The sequence below is a fragment of the Pleurodeles waltl genome, chromosome 6, assembly GCF_031143425.1.
Source record: "Pleurodeles waltl isolate 20211129_DDA chromosome 6, aPleWal1.hap1.20221129, whole genome shotgun sequence".
In the NCBI taxonomy this organism is placed as follows: Eukaryota; Metazoa; Chordata; class Amphibia; order Caudata; family Salamandridae; genus Pleurodeles; species Pleurodeles waltl.
Window position 1 is genome coordinate 13731832 of NC_090445.1, and position 13750 is coordinate 13745581.

The 13750-nt window shown below is 46.9% G+C and overlaps 1 protein-coding gene across 6 annotated transcripts in view; it reads right to left on the minus strand.

The window, feature by feature from the left end:
* The window catches only part of SH3GLB2 (SH3 domain containing GRB2 like, endophilin B2), a 169356-nt gene that overhangs the window by 77167 nt on the left and 78439 nt on the right, over positions 1-13750 (minus strand). The gene's annotated exons all lie outside the window — the stretch shown is intronic.

The window sequence follows — 13750 nt, forward strand, 5'->3', positions numbered from 1 at the left end:
ATCAAGAGGAAATATCACTAGACTTCGTTACCTGATGCCCTCTAGACAGATCCATGGCATTATCCTTCACTCCACAGCAAGAGGTTTCCAAACACCCTATAGCAGTGGTTCCCAACCTGTGGTCCGGGGACCCCTGGGGGTCCGCGAAGCCTTCTCAGGGGGTCCACGAGAGCCTAGAAAATTCAAAAATATGAATAAATATTGACAAATTAGGTCCCCAGCTTCCAGTAATGACTCAGGCGGGGATCCCCAGATTCCCATGATGATTCAGTGGGGGTCCCTGGGTTCCATTAATGTTAAAGTGGGGGTCCACAGAAATCAAAAGGTTGGGAACCACTGCCCTATAGCAACAGCCAACTAAGCCCTGCATTCTTGCCCTCGTGGTGACCGTACTTTACATGCTGTTCCCTCAATAACATCCTGTTTGGCCATATGCTGCTCTTTTTCAGTTCTAAAAACAAGCTCTCTGTCAAGCAGGCCTTAAGAATGTCTTGGTAATCTGAGACCAAAAAATGCACTGCAGGTATGTTATGCTAAGAGCAAAAACTTTGAAGATGGCTGAACCTGCAAGAAGATATGTGAAGGTCTTGGCGTTCTGGCTAGCTCTTGGTAACCGGTGGATTGGTGCCGAACAAGCTTGCAGAAAGTGCAAGCAAACAGGGTTCTACTGGAAGCGTAAAGGAAAGAGACATTGTGCAGTTCATTGTCCATTGTCCAGAGGAAACAAGCACAGCAGTCAAGAAGGGAAGATGAAACTGGGACCTGGAAGAGACAGCATTGTAGGATTGTCAAGACTGTCAGTTTGGAAACCAGACAGGGCCAGAAGATGTCATGAAACAAGAGGAGAGCAGGATAAAGTGAAGGAAACAGCAGATATGAATGAATAAACACAGGGGACTCTTGGGAGGTAGACAGCACGACGGATGGGAGAAAACAACATGAGAGGGATAGACATCTCCCACACTCGGCCAGCACCAACTTGAGAAAGTCATTCTCTGGTACACGATGAGCCTGCACGGCGTGTGTTACCCATCCGTGGCACACCACGGATACTACACACGCTATTGTGCAGTGATTTAAATCTTTGATGCTTTTTAAGAGTGACTGTGAGGGGCAAACACTTTTCCTGGGTAGGTGCATGGTATTTTAACTATTTAGCAATAAGGCAATGAGACACACAAAGTCAAAGTTAACAGAAGTATATCTGAATTTTGGGTTCTACGATCAACATAATGTGCATGTTTTACCTCCCATCATCGATGAATGCTAGGGTTCTCGACTTAATCGGACAGAAATATGTTTGTTTCAGAACCATGTATCAATTAACATGATTTGCAGACCACCAAGAAGCCGTGGTTTCTTTGCGCTGGTAGGGAGATGGCCCAAATTTAGGTCACTGCCACACTAGTGTGCAGAGTTACATGAAATCTAGAACTTAATCAAGCTTGGGGAGCTTTCAGAGTTTTCTTGAATGTGCTTCTCTTTAGTGCATTGCTGTCTGCTGTGACCTATTGAGATCAGGTCTGGTGTTTGTCCAAGTCACTACGCATGGGTTCCTCGCAGTTAGTGGATTACATGTAGCGCAGGAGTTGGTGGCAGGCCTCTACGTGGGCTTCTTTGAAGGATTATGGACACCACAAGTTCCCACTGGGAGGCAATTACTGGGCAAATAAAGTGTCCAATCCACGATGGTGGTCCCTCCAGTGGGAATCACTTGGCCTTCCCCAATCAAAGGATGGGCCAGAATCCTTTCCTCAGAGGCCAGTTTTGACTACAAAACAGTATAGATGCTTTGCGACACATTTTATTTGTGGTGATCACCTCTCCTTTTCTGTACATTTTTGTCTCTGATTTTTCTCAGTGGATTTGGATAATTCTTTCTAAATTTTCCCGTTTTCATCATCTTTGGTAGCTTTTGGTATTTATATTTTTTTAATTCTAAGCATTTTTGGATGAAGGAAGTTGATCACCTGACGCCGGACCGTTTAGCCTCCTTGGCTCTTTTCTCCCTCGAGGACAGGGGGAGCTTGGGGTCCTGCTTGTTCTCACAAACACAACCTACATCATCAATGAAGTTCTACACAGGTTGTCAAAGCAGGGCTTCCACGTGTGGGTTTTTCCTCCTAGCTGTGAACATATAAAGGAGACACCTCCCACCATTCCATGTATATTATTTATGCATAACTGTGCAGGGTAGTATTGCGGCTACTGGGAGAAGTTCCCCCTTTCCTCAGGCAGTCTCGAGGGCCACTCAACAGACGTACATCACCTCCAGTCACTGACAGTCATTTAGAGAACATGTTTGTTTTGTGATAGTCTTGTGGGCTGCTATTGGCAGGGATAAGATAGCTTGGTGGGTTCAGAGGTAGAAAAGGTCATCTATGGGCAGCACTTGTCCATGAGTTGGATGCATTTCCACGTGCTATGGAGTTCTAGTGTGTCTGACTTCTCTACCCAGTTTTTTGTATCCAAACATGAATTTGTGGCGGTAACAAAGAACTCTGCATATTTACAATATATATTTCTTGAGGCCATTTTTTTTAGGAGAATTTATTACATTATCCAGCTGATGTGTTTCACTTTGGCTTTGAGTGATCAAGGGCTTTTTCCAGGTTGCTACACAATAAGTAGAAGGCAATTGCCTGCCTGATGGTGAGTCAAACAGAAAATAGAGGAGATACAACCAGTCAAGCATCTCTTGGCCACCACTCTCCAGGACATCATGGACACTGCTTTGAGTGACCTCCATCACTTGATATTTTATTGGAAAAGATTCACAAAAGCCTGGAAGACCTACCAAGGACGTTCGACAGTTCTGAGAATGGATTCAGTGCAACAAAACCTAGGAGAGTATTCTGATACATTCCTGGGGTTTTCCATTTTTCTTTTAAAAGAAGCTACAGAAAGTGGAAACAGGTAAAAATGTTGGTTCTACACTCAGTGTTGTTTCCCTTTAACTACCGCACGAAGAAGGACAAGGTGCAGATGAAAGCTATTTGTTGAAAAAAGACATAACAGACTATGGCAGGAAGAAGAAAACGGACTAGCAATACCCGCATTTTCTTAAAACTCTGTTTATTGGCATTTTTTACAAATAGTACACCGTACAGCTTATTATCTTGTAATATAAGATTGGGTCTACATTCTGAAAAGTATGGCTGTCCCATGGCACTCTTAGTAGTCTGGATAGGCCCTTATCCTAATAATGTCGTAATACGAGTGGTTAGGAACTGCTTGCATATTGTGCATGTACCTACATCCCAGTCAGTGGAGAATTGTATGCCAAACTTCTTAGGTACCATAATGGCAATTCTAAACGAAATAAACTCTAAACAAAGCACCTGTTTGTCTCATCATTTCCAGATTATGTATATTATGTTATTGGGGAAGGGGGTTAGTTAGCGTGGGAGGGGCATTGCCCAAGTGTAAAAGCCACTATGTTTCTTCAACAAGGGATGCGTCCAGTCCCTCCAGAAGCTGCCGTCTTGTCGGGAAACATCATGGTTCGGTGGGCACCGCTTGTTGCTCACGATCACCTGTCAGATAGATGTGCATTGCCGGGATATCAATGCTGTGGTCCCTCTGTCTGGGCTTCCCCTGGTCCAAGTGCCATATCCAGCTCTGTGTGCGGCAGACGTCCTGCATCCTCCTCCGCCAGGTCCAAGACCCGCCCACCCAGTTCCCATGCCTCCGCTACCTCCGTCCACATAGGGGCAATGCAGCAGGTTCCTACCCCGCGTGCCTCTTCTCTCTGTAATGCCCACTCCTCAGCTTGTGCCCATTTCGTCACGTCTCTTCCCCACACCTCAAGGTTCGGCCCACTGTGGGACTTCCAGGCCTTGGCCACGTTTAGCCAGCACCAGGGCCAAGTCTAGGAATCTATTCCCAACTTTCCTGGGGGTCGACTGGGAAACCGAACCAGTAGATAATGGGAGGGGTTATTCACAAGTGGTCGGCCCAAGGTGTCACCAGCTCTCCCAGGACCCCATCCCAGAAGTGTTGCAAGAGGGGGCAGTCCCAATCAATCAATCAAAAGATTTATAAAGCGCGCTATGTAACCCGTTAGGGTTTCGAGGTGCTTGGGGGGGGGGGGGTGCTGCTATCGTTCGAAGAGCCATGTCTTGAGGAGTCTCCTGAAGGTGAGGAGGTCCTGGGTCTGGCGTAGTGAGGTGGGGAGAGACTTCCAGGTCTTGGCGGCGAGGTAGGAGAAGGATCTGCTGCCAGAGGTCTTGCGCTGGATTCGGGGCATATGATCAAAGTCTGCGTCCAAAGCATCACATCGGGGGCATCCTTTGGGTTCGCCTCCGTAAATGGTTCTGAGCCTATGTGGTGTTAAGTATGTTCTGTAGATGTAGTTTTATTGTAGATATTTAAACCGAGAATTGTGGGAGACCCTGTCGGGGTAGGCCAGAACTTTCTTCCACTCAGGGCCCGAAATCTCTTTCCACAGTGCCGCCTCCCAGCATGTCTTAAAGAGTGTCTAAGGACTTTATGGTCAACTTATTTAAGGTGGTATAGAACCAAGTGACCAAATGGGAGCCCACTCCCATGATCAAAAGTCCCACAGGTCACGCACGGCACTGGTCAGCATGCGATAGGTGATAAACTGCCTCAGTGGGAGGCCGGTCTGCTCTGTCAGGCCCCCAAATGGGACAAGAACAACGGATTGGAGCAATCTCCCTTGTCTCCAACCCTGCTGCCGTCCAAGGTTCCCTCTGTCTGATAGAAAAGAAACCCCCCTGTGCACAATGAGAACACCCACCAGTGGCAGCTCAGGTGCGTGTGGGACCCTCACCCCAGTGCGCTGCCGTCCCCGCCCCCAGCAAGTCAGCACCACTGTCAGGAGGACACGCGGAGCAGGGATTCAGACCCTGGGATCTAACAATGTCACCAGCAATGCCCCTCTACCAGCCTCACCACCCACTGAACCCAGCTCGGGAAGGTTTCTGCCTGCTAACCACTGCGCAATCCACTTAAGTTGGGCCACTAAGTAATATAATTCAAAGACTGGCACCCCCTCTTCCGTGGGGCGACGGAGTGTGGACAGGGATGTTCGTTGTGACCTCTGTCCCATATTAGTTCTCTAAGGAGTGCATCAAGTACTTTAAAACAGTACATTGGGACGTTCACTAGGGAATTAACAAAAATATATAGTAGACGAGGCAACAATCCTTTTGGAAAGTGCTATCTGCGCCATCATGTGGAGCTTGAGGCTTTTTAGGGATAATAGGGACCGGAGAGCTTTACCTAGAATCCCGTCCTGGAGGTCCATCAGGTCAAGGAATATTTGTATTTCCAGGTATTTAAATGTGTGGTGGGACCAGGGTATGTCAAGGGGGCAGGCACATTTTATTTCTGTTTACCCTCACACTGGAGGAGCTCCCAAATTCTTAAAGTACTTGTAGGACCCAGCGTGCAATGAGATAATGTGGTTCATATCGCCATCCAGTACCCCCCTATCTTGGCCATGTTGGCGGAACTGGGCTGCCAGATGTTCGATGGCAATGGCGAAAAGGAGGGGAAAAGGGTGCAGCTCTGGTGCCACAAAATATTTAGTAAATATCAGAGATAGTTTTCCCTGTCCTCACCCTTGCCATGGGGTGGCTGTACAATAGGTCCACTCATCGCACACACTGAGCACCCACCCTGGTTTCAGGTAATCACACCTCAGGGAATCAAATGCATTCTCCAAGTCAACTTAAATGAGCATTGCGTTGGGATACCGCGGGTCCCATGGAGCACAGAGGAGAAAGTGTAGTCGCCAGAGGTAAGGGCAGTGTTGCGAGTGGGAATTAAGCCGTTTTGGTCCTCATGCATGTAGAGTAGTAGCCGTTTTGCGAGGATCTTACTTAACATTTTTAAGTCGCAGATAGTGGGTAAAAGTCAGTCACCATGGCCTCTTTAGCATTAATATTGGGCAAGAGTATCACTAGTGCCTCTTTTGTTGTCTCTGGAAGTATGCCCCTCTCATATGCCTCCGCGTACAAGTCTAATAGTCTGGGTGACAGTATGTCAGCAAAGGCCTTATAGAACTCCATGGGGAGTCCGTCGGAGCCTGGCATTTTGCCAGGTGGCCATTGCTTAATGGCCGTCTTGACCTCCTCTACGGTAACCGGTTCACCCGAGGCCCCCCTGCCCTGAGGGATCGCAGTGGTAGGGTCTCCAGGTGGCAGCCTAATGTCATCAGCAACCTGTCTGCAGGTTGGCAGTAGAGACACATATAAGAGGTCCTAAACGCGGTGTTGATACTTTGAGGGGAGTACTAGTGTGTCCCCCCGGCCGCAAATAAGGAGCTGATGGGGGTGTTCCCGTTGTCGAAGCAGACCAGCCAGGCTAGTAACCTGCCCGACCTGCCATCCTCCTCGTGCACTGTGTTCAGATACTTTTGATAGCCATGGCACCGCAATCTTTCGAAAGCCACCTCATATGCCTCTTGTGCATCTAGTAGCCACTGTGAGGCCTCCTTGTTCATTGTCTCTGTCATGGATCTCGGCCTCTAGTTGTGTAAGTTCACGCTCAAGGGTTCACCTGATACCTAAAGTCCGGCCCACTCAGTGACCCCGCACCACCAGATTAAGGGCCTCCATTCTCTACTACGATTAGCAGTGGTCTCGGAGTTGGTAGTAATGTATTCTAGTAAGTGGGCTTTAAGGGAGTCTCTAAAGCCACATCTTCAAGGGCCAGTGGCTGAAGCTGCCATGTGGGTATGGGGGTTCTTTCATCCGTGCAGCGCCAAGTCAATAGTAATTGACTATGGTCTGACATGGTGTGCCTAAGTATTCGGTATGTATAACATTAGAGCTGAGGGACTTGGTGCACACAAAGCGATCTATTCTGGTGTGGATGTGATGTAGTCTTGAGTACTAGCAATAATCCTTATCCTGGGGGTGCTGAACAAGCCAGAGGTCCTCCATTTTCCAAAGGTCAGCCCAGACCTTCAAACCCTTTGCCGATTTATGGGCCCCAGCTCCAGACAAAGGGGGTGTTGGAGGGGTCCAAAAACCACATCTAGTGCAGTTAAATTCCCCACTGAGCAGAAGTGGCCCCCGACAATCGAGCCAACCGGCCCAAGAGGCGAGTAGAAATAGGATTTGGTCTTGATTTGGTGCGTATATGCAACCCAGGGTCACATGTTTACCATGAAGCCTGCCCTCCACCAAGACTTATCGGCCTTCCTCTATGTTGGTAGAGATGGCCTCGAAAGGGACCCCTGCCCTCACCCATAACAGTACACTCTGTGCAAATGCTGAATATGTGCTGGTGTATATTTGGCCCCTCCAGCCTCTCGTGTGGTAATGAAAATGTCACTTACCCAGTGTACATCTGTTCGTGGCATTAGTCGCTGCAGATTCACATGTTTCGCACAGTCCGCTGCCTGGTGTTGGGCTCGGAGTATTACAAGTTGTTTTTCTTCGAAGAAGTCTTTTTTGGTCACGGGACCGAAGGACTCCTCCCTCTTCGGCTCCATTGCGCATGGGCGTCGACTCCATCTTAGATTGTTTTCCCCGCAGAGGGTGAGGATGGAGTTGTTTGCTATAAATAGTGCCCATGCAATGGAGTGAATACGTATGTACATAAAAAGTTTATAATAATTATTTACAAATGTACAAATGTTTAAGATTTAAGATCTACTTCTAAACGGCTACAGGCTTCCCGGGGAGGCGGGAGGGCACATGTGAATCTGCAGCGACTAATGCCACGAACAGATGTACACTGGGTAAGTGACATTTTCAGTTCGATGGCATATGTTGCTGCAGATACACATGTTTCGCATAGACTATAAAGCAGTTACCTCCCCTAAAAGCGGTGGTTTAGCCTGTAGGAGTTGAAGTAGTTTGGAATAATGTTCTTAGTACAGCTTGGCCCACTGTAGCTTGTTGTGCATTTAGTACGTCTACACAGTAGTGTTTAGTAAATGTATGAGGCGTAGACCAGGTTGCAGCCTTACATATTTCACTCATAGGAATGTTTCCTAGAAAGGCCATTGTAGCACCTTTCTTTCTGGTTGAGTGTGCCTTTGGTGTAATAGGCAATTCTCTCTTGGCTTTAAGATAGCATGTTTGAATACATCTGACTATCCATCTAGCAATGCCTTGTTTAGAGATTGGATTTCCTATGTGTGGTTTTTGAAAAGCTATGAACAGTTGTTTTGTTTTCCTGATTAGCTTTGTTCTGTCAATGTAGTACATTAGTGCTCTTTTGATGTCTAATGTATGTAGTGCCCTTTCAGCCACGGAATCTGGTTGTGGGAAGAACACTGGCAATTCTACTGTTTGATTTAAATGGAATGGTGAGATTACTTTTGGTAGAAATTTTGGATTTGTTCTTAGAACTATTTTATTTTTGTGTATTTGAATAAATGGTTCTTGTATGGTAAATGCCTGTATTTCACTTACTCTTCTGAGGGATGTGATTGCAATGAGAAATGCGACTTTCCAGGTTAGATATTGCATTTCACAGGAATGCATGGGTTCGAAAGGTGGACCCATGAGTCTTGTTAAGACGATGTTAAGGTTCCATGAAGGAACTGGTGGTGTTCTTGGTGGTATAATTCTTTTTAGCCCTTCCATGAATGCTTTAATAACTGGTATTCTAAATAGAGACGATGAATGAGTAGTTTGTAGGTAAGCAGATATTGCTGCGAGGTGTATTTTTATAGATGAAAAAGCGAGATTCGCTTTTTGCAAATGTAGTAAGTATCCCACTATGTCCTTTGTAGAGGCATGCAATGGTTGGATTTGATTGGTATGGCAGTAGCAAACAAATCTTTTCCACTTAGATGCATAGCAGTGTCTAGTGGAAGCTTTTCTAGCTTGTTTTATGACCTCCATACATTCTTGTGTGAGGTCTAAGTGTCCGAATTCTAGGATTTCAGGAGCCAAATTGCCAGATTCAATGATGCTGGGTTTGGATGCCTGATCTGTTGTTTGTGTTGTGTTAACAGATCTGGTCTGTTGGGTAGTTTGACATGCGGTACTAGTGAAAGGTCTAGTAGGGTTGTATACCAAGGTTGTCTTGCCCATGTGGGTGCTATCAGTATGAGTTTGAGTTGGTTTTGACTCAACTTGTTTACTAGATATGGAAGGAGAGGGAGAGGGGGAAAAGCGTATGCAAATATCCCTGACCAACTCATCCATAAAGCATTGCCTTGTGATTCGCGGTGTGGGTACCTGGATGCGAAGTTTTGGCATTTTGCGTTTTCTTTTGTTGCGAACAAATCTATCTGGGGTGTTCCCCAAATTTGAAAGTACTTGTTCAGAACTTGGGGGTGAATTTCCCATTCGTGGACTTGTTGGTGGTCTCGCGAAAGGTTGTCTGCTAGTTGGTTTTGGATCCCTGGAATAAATTGTGCTATTAGGCGAATGTTGTTGTGAATCGCCCACTGCCATATTTTTTGTGTTAGGAGACACAATTGTGTTGAGTGTGTTCCTCCTTGTTTGTTTAAATAATACATTGTTGTCATGTTGTCTGTTTTGACAAGAATGTATTTGTGTGTTATTATGGGTTGAAAGGCTTTTAACGCTAGAAATACTGCTAACAGTTCTAGGTAATTGATATGAAATTTTGTTTGGTGTACATCCCATTGTCCTTGAATGCTGTGGTGATTGAGGTGTGCTCCCCACCCTGTCATGGAAGCATCTGTTGTTATAACGTATTGAGGCACTGGGTCCTGAAATGTCCGCCCTTTGTTTAAATTGTTGCTGTTCCACCATAGAAGCGAGAGGTATGTTTGGCGGTCTACCAACACCAGATCTTGAAGTTGACCCTGTGCCTGTGACCATTGTGATGCTAGGCACTGTTGTAAGGGTCGCATGTGTAGTCTTGCGTTTGGGACAATGGCTATGCATGATGACATCATGCCTAGAAGTTTTAGCACAAATTTTGCTTGTATCTTTTGGTTTGGAAACATAGCACTTATTACCTTGTGGAATGCTTGCACTCTTTGTGGACTTGGAGTGGCAATTCCTTTTGATGTGTTGATGGTTGCCCCTAGATATTGTTGTGTCTGACACGGTTCGAGGTGTGACTTTGTATAGTTGATGGAGAAACCCAGTTTGTGAAGGGGTTGTATGACATATGTGGTGTCGTTTGTGCACTTTTTTACTGTGTTGGTCTTGATTAGCCAATCGTCTAGGTAAGGAAACACATGTATCTGTTGTCTCCTGATATGTGCTGCTACTACTGCTAGACATTTTGTGAATACTCTTGGTGCAGTTGTTATTCCGAATGGCAACACTTTGAATTGGTAATGTATTCCTTTGAATACGAACCTTAGGTACTTTCTGTGAGAAGGGTGTATCGGTATATGAAAGTACGCATCTTTTAGGTCTAATGTGGTCATGTAATCTTGCTGTTTGAGCAGTGGAATGATGTCTTGTAGTGTGACCATGTGAAAGTGGTCCGATATGATGTAGGTATTTAGTGTCCGGAGATCTAATATTGGTCTTAATGTTTTGTCTTTTTTTGGAATTAGAAAGTACAGGGAGTAAACTCCTGTGTTTTTTTGTTGTACTGGTACTAACTCTATTGCATCCTTTTGCAGTAGTGCTTGAACTTCTAGTCCTAAAAGTTCTAAATGTTGTGGTGACATTTTGCGTGTTTTTGGAGGGATGTTTGGTGGGAATTTGTGGAATTCTATGCAATAGCCATGTTGGATTATTGCTAATACCCAATTGTCTGTTGTAATCTGCTGCCAAGATTGGTAGAATTGGCTTAGTCTTCCCCCCACTGGTGTTGAGTGAAGGGGTTGTGTGACTTGAAAGTCACTGTTTAGGTGGAGGTGTTTTTGGAGTCTGGAATCTTCCCCTACTCCTTGGGAATTGACCCCCTCTATATCCCCTGAAACCTCCCCTTTGGAATGAACCCTGATATGGTGTGGTTCTTGTTTGTTGGCTGGTGGTGTCTGTGGGTTGGCCACGAAACCCCCCTCTAAATGGAGTTTTTCTAAAAGAGCCTCTGCTCTGCGGGGAGTAGAGTGCGCCCATGGCTTTGGCCGTGTCTGTGTCCTTTTTAAGTTTTTCAATGGCTGTGTCCACTTCAGGGCCAAAAAGTTGTTTCTCGTTGAAGGGCATATTAAGGACAGCCTGCTGGATTTCAGGTTTGAAGCCTGAAGTGCGGAGCCAAGCGTGTCTCCTTATGGTGACAGCAGTGTTGACTGTTCTCGCTGCAGTATCGGCTGCGTCCATTGAAGAGCGGATTTGATTGTTTGAGATCGTTTGTCCCTCTTCAACTATTTGCTGCGCCCTTTTTTGGTATTCCTGGGGAAGATGGTCTATGAGAAGTTGCATCTCATCCCAGTGTGCGCGGTCATATCGGGCCAGCAGCGCTTGAGAATTTGCGATGCGCCACTGGTTGGCTGCCTGTGATGCTACTCTTTTTCCTGCCGCATCAAATTTTCTGCTTTCTTTGTCCGGAGGTGGGGCGTCGCCAGATGTATGGGAATTTGCTCTTTTGCGAGCTGCCCCTACTACTACGGAGTCAGGTGGTAACTGCGAAGTAATAAACACTGGGTCTGTGGGTGGTGGTTTGTATTTCTTATCCACCCTTGGGGTGATGGCTCTTGATTTTACGGGCTCTTCAAAAATTTGTTTTGCGTGCCGTAACATCCCTGGTAGCAGTGGGAGACATTGATATTGGCTATGTGTAGCCGAGAGGGTGTTAAATAAAAAATCATCCTCTATAGGATCGGAATGCAGTTGGACATTGTGGAATTCTGCTGCCCTAGCCACCAGTTGCGAGAATGAGGTACTGTCCTCTGGCGGTGACGGCTTTGTGGGGTATGAATCGGGATCATTGTCCGGCACTGGGGTGTCATATAGGTCCCAAGCGTCTTGATCCCGATTATCTTGACTTATGGTAGTTTGCGCTGGTGAGTGCATTTGTGGCGGGGTTTGTGCCGGCGATGCCTGTTGTGGTGGAGAGGGCGGAGGCGTGACTTTTTTAACCACTTTGGCTTGTGGTTGTGCGTCATCCTTGAGAAGTCCGATCCTTCTTTTTCTCATTATTGGGGGAAGGGTTGATATCTTCCCTGTGTCTTGCTGGATGTACAGTCTCTTTTGTGTGTAGTCTGATTCTACACTTTGGAGCTCTTGTCCAAATCTGTGCATCTGGCCACTTATTCCTTGTTCCTCTGTGTAGGATGGAGGTGTGGAACTTTTCGGCGCCGAGAGAGAATCTTTTTTCGGCTTCGGCACCAACACAATTTTGGTGGCTTTCGGCAGTGTGTCTCGGTGCCGATGTTTTTCGGTGCCGGCATCTTGTTTTTGCCTCTCGGAGCCGCTATCTCGGCTCCGAGGTTGCTCCATGGCGGTCCCTCGACCGGAGTCGGGTGTCTTCGCTATGGGCGTGCCCTTTTTCGGCGCCTTCGACGGGTCGCCGGTTTTATGGGTCGAGCCATGGCCTGTTGGCAGTGGCGTCCCCTGGGCTTTTGTCTTCTCAATGGTTTTAATTTTCGACGTCTTACTCACTGTTTGTTGCTGTTGTTCGACGTCGGAGTCTCCGGATTCTGATTCCGGAACCGAGAATGTTTCCTCTTCGTCGTCGAAACGTTGTTTTGTCGGCGTGGACGCCATTTGTAGACGCCTGGCTCTTCGGTCCCGGAGTGTTTTTCTGGACCGGAAGGCTCGACAGGCCTCACAGGTATCCTCCTTGTGCTCGGGGGACAAGCACAAGTTACAGACCAAGTGCTGATCTGTATAAGGATACTTACTGTGACATTTTGGGCAGAAACGAAACGGGGTCCGTTCCATCGGCTTCGATGTCGCACGCGGTCAGGCCGACCAGGCCCCAATGGGGGATCGAAGCTACCCCAAAGTCTTCCGATGATCGGTGTCGATGTACCTAACTATCCCGATACCGAACGGAACAATACCAACGCTTTCTTCCGAGATTCTGACTAACTTTCCGAACCGAAACACGGAGCGAAAAGGAATACGTCCGAACCCGACAGCGGAAAAAAACAATCTAAGATGGAGTCGACGCCCATGCGCAATGGAGCCGAAGAGGGAGGAGTCCTTCGGTCCCGTGACCAAAAAAGACTTCTTCGAAGAAAAACAACTTGTAATACTCCGAGCCCAACACCAGGCAGCGGACTGTGCGAAACATGTGTATCTGCAGCAACATATGCCATCGAACTGTGTGTTTCTTGGAGGAGGGTGTGTAGGAAAGTACCAGCTTGCCTGGCATATTACCCCCATATTTCACTGTATATATGTTGTTTTAGTCTATGTGTCACTGGGACCCTGCCAGGCAGGGACCCAGTGCTCATAAGTATGTGCCCTGTATGTGTTCCCTGTGTGATGCCTAACTGTCTCACTGAGGCTCTGCTAACCAGAACCCTCAGTGGTTATGCTCTCTCTGCTTTCCAAATTTGTCACTAACAGGCTAGTGACTGAATTTACCAAATCACATTGGCATACTGGTACACCCATATAATTCCCTAGTATATGGTACTGAGGTACCCAGGGTATTGGGGTTCCAGGAGATCCCTATGGGCTGCAGCATTTCTTTTGTCACCCATAGGGAGCTCTGACAATTCTTACACAGGCCTGCCAGTGCAGCCTGAGTGAAATAACGTCCACGTTATTTCACAGCCATTTACCACTGCACTTAAGTAACTTATAAGTCACCTATATGTCTAACCTTCACCTGGTGAAGGTTGGGTGCAAAGTTACTTAGTGTGTGGGCACCCTGGCACTAGCCAAGGTGCCCCCACATCGTTCAGGGCAAATTCCCCGGACTTTGTGAGTGC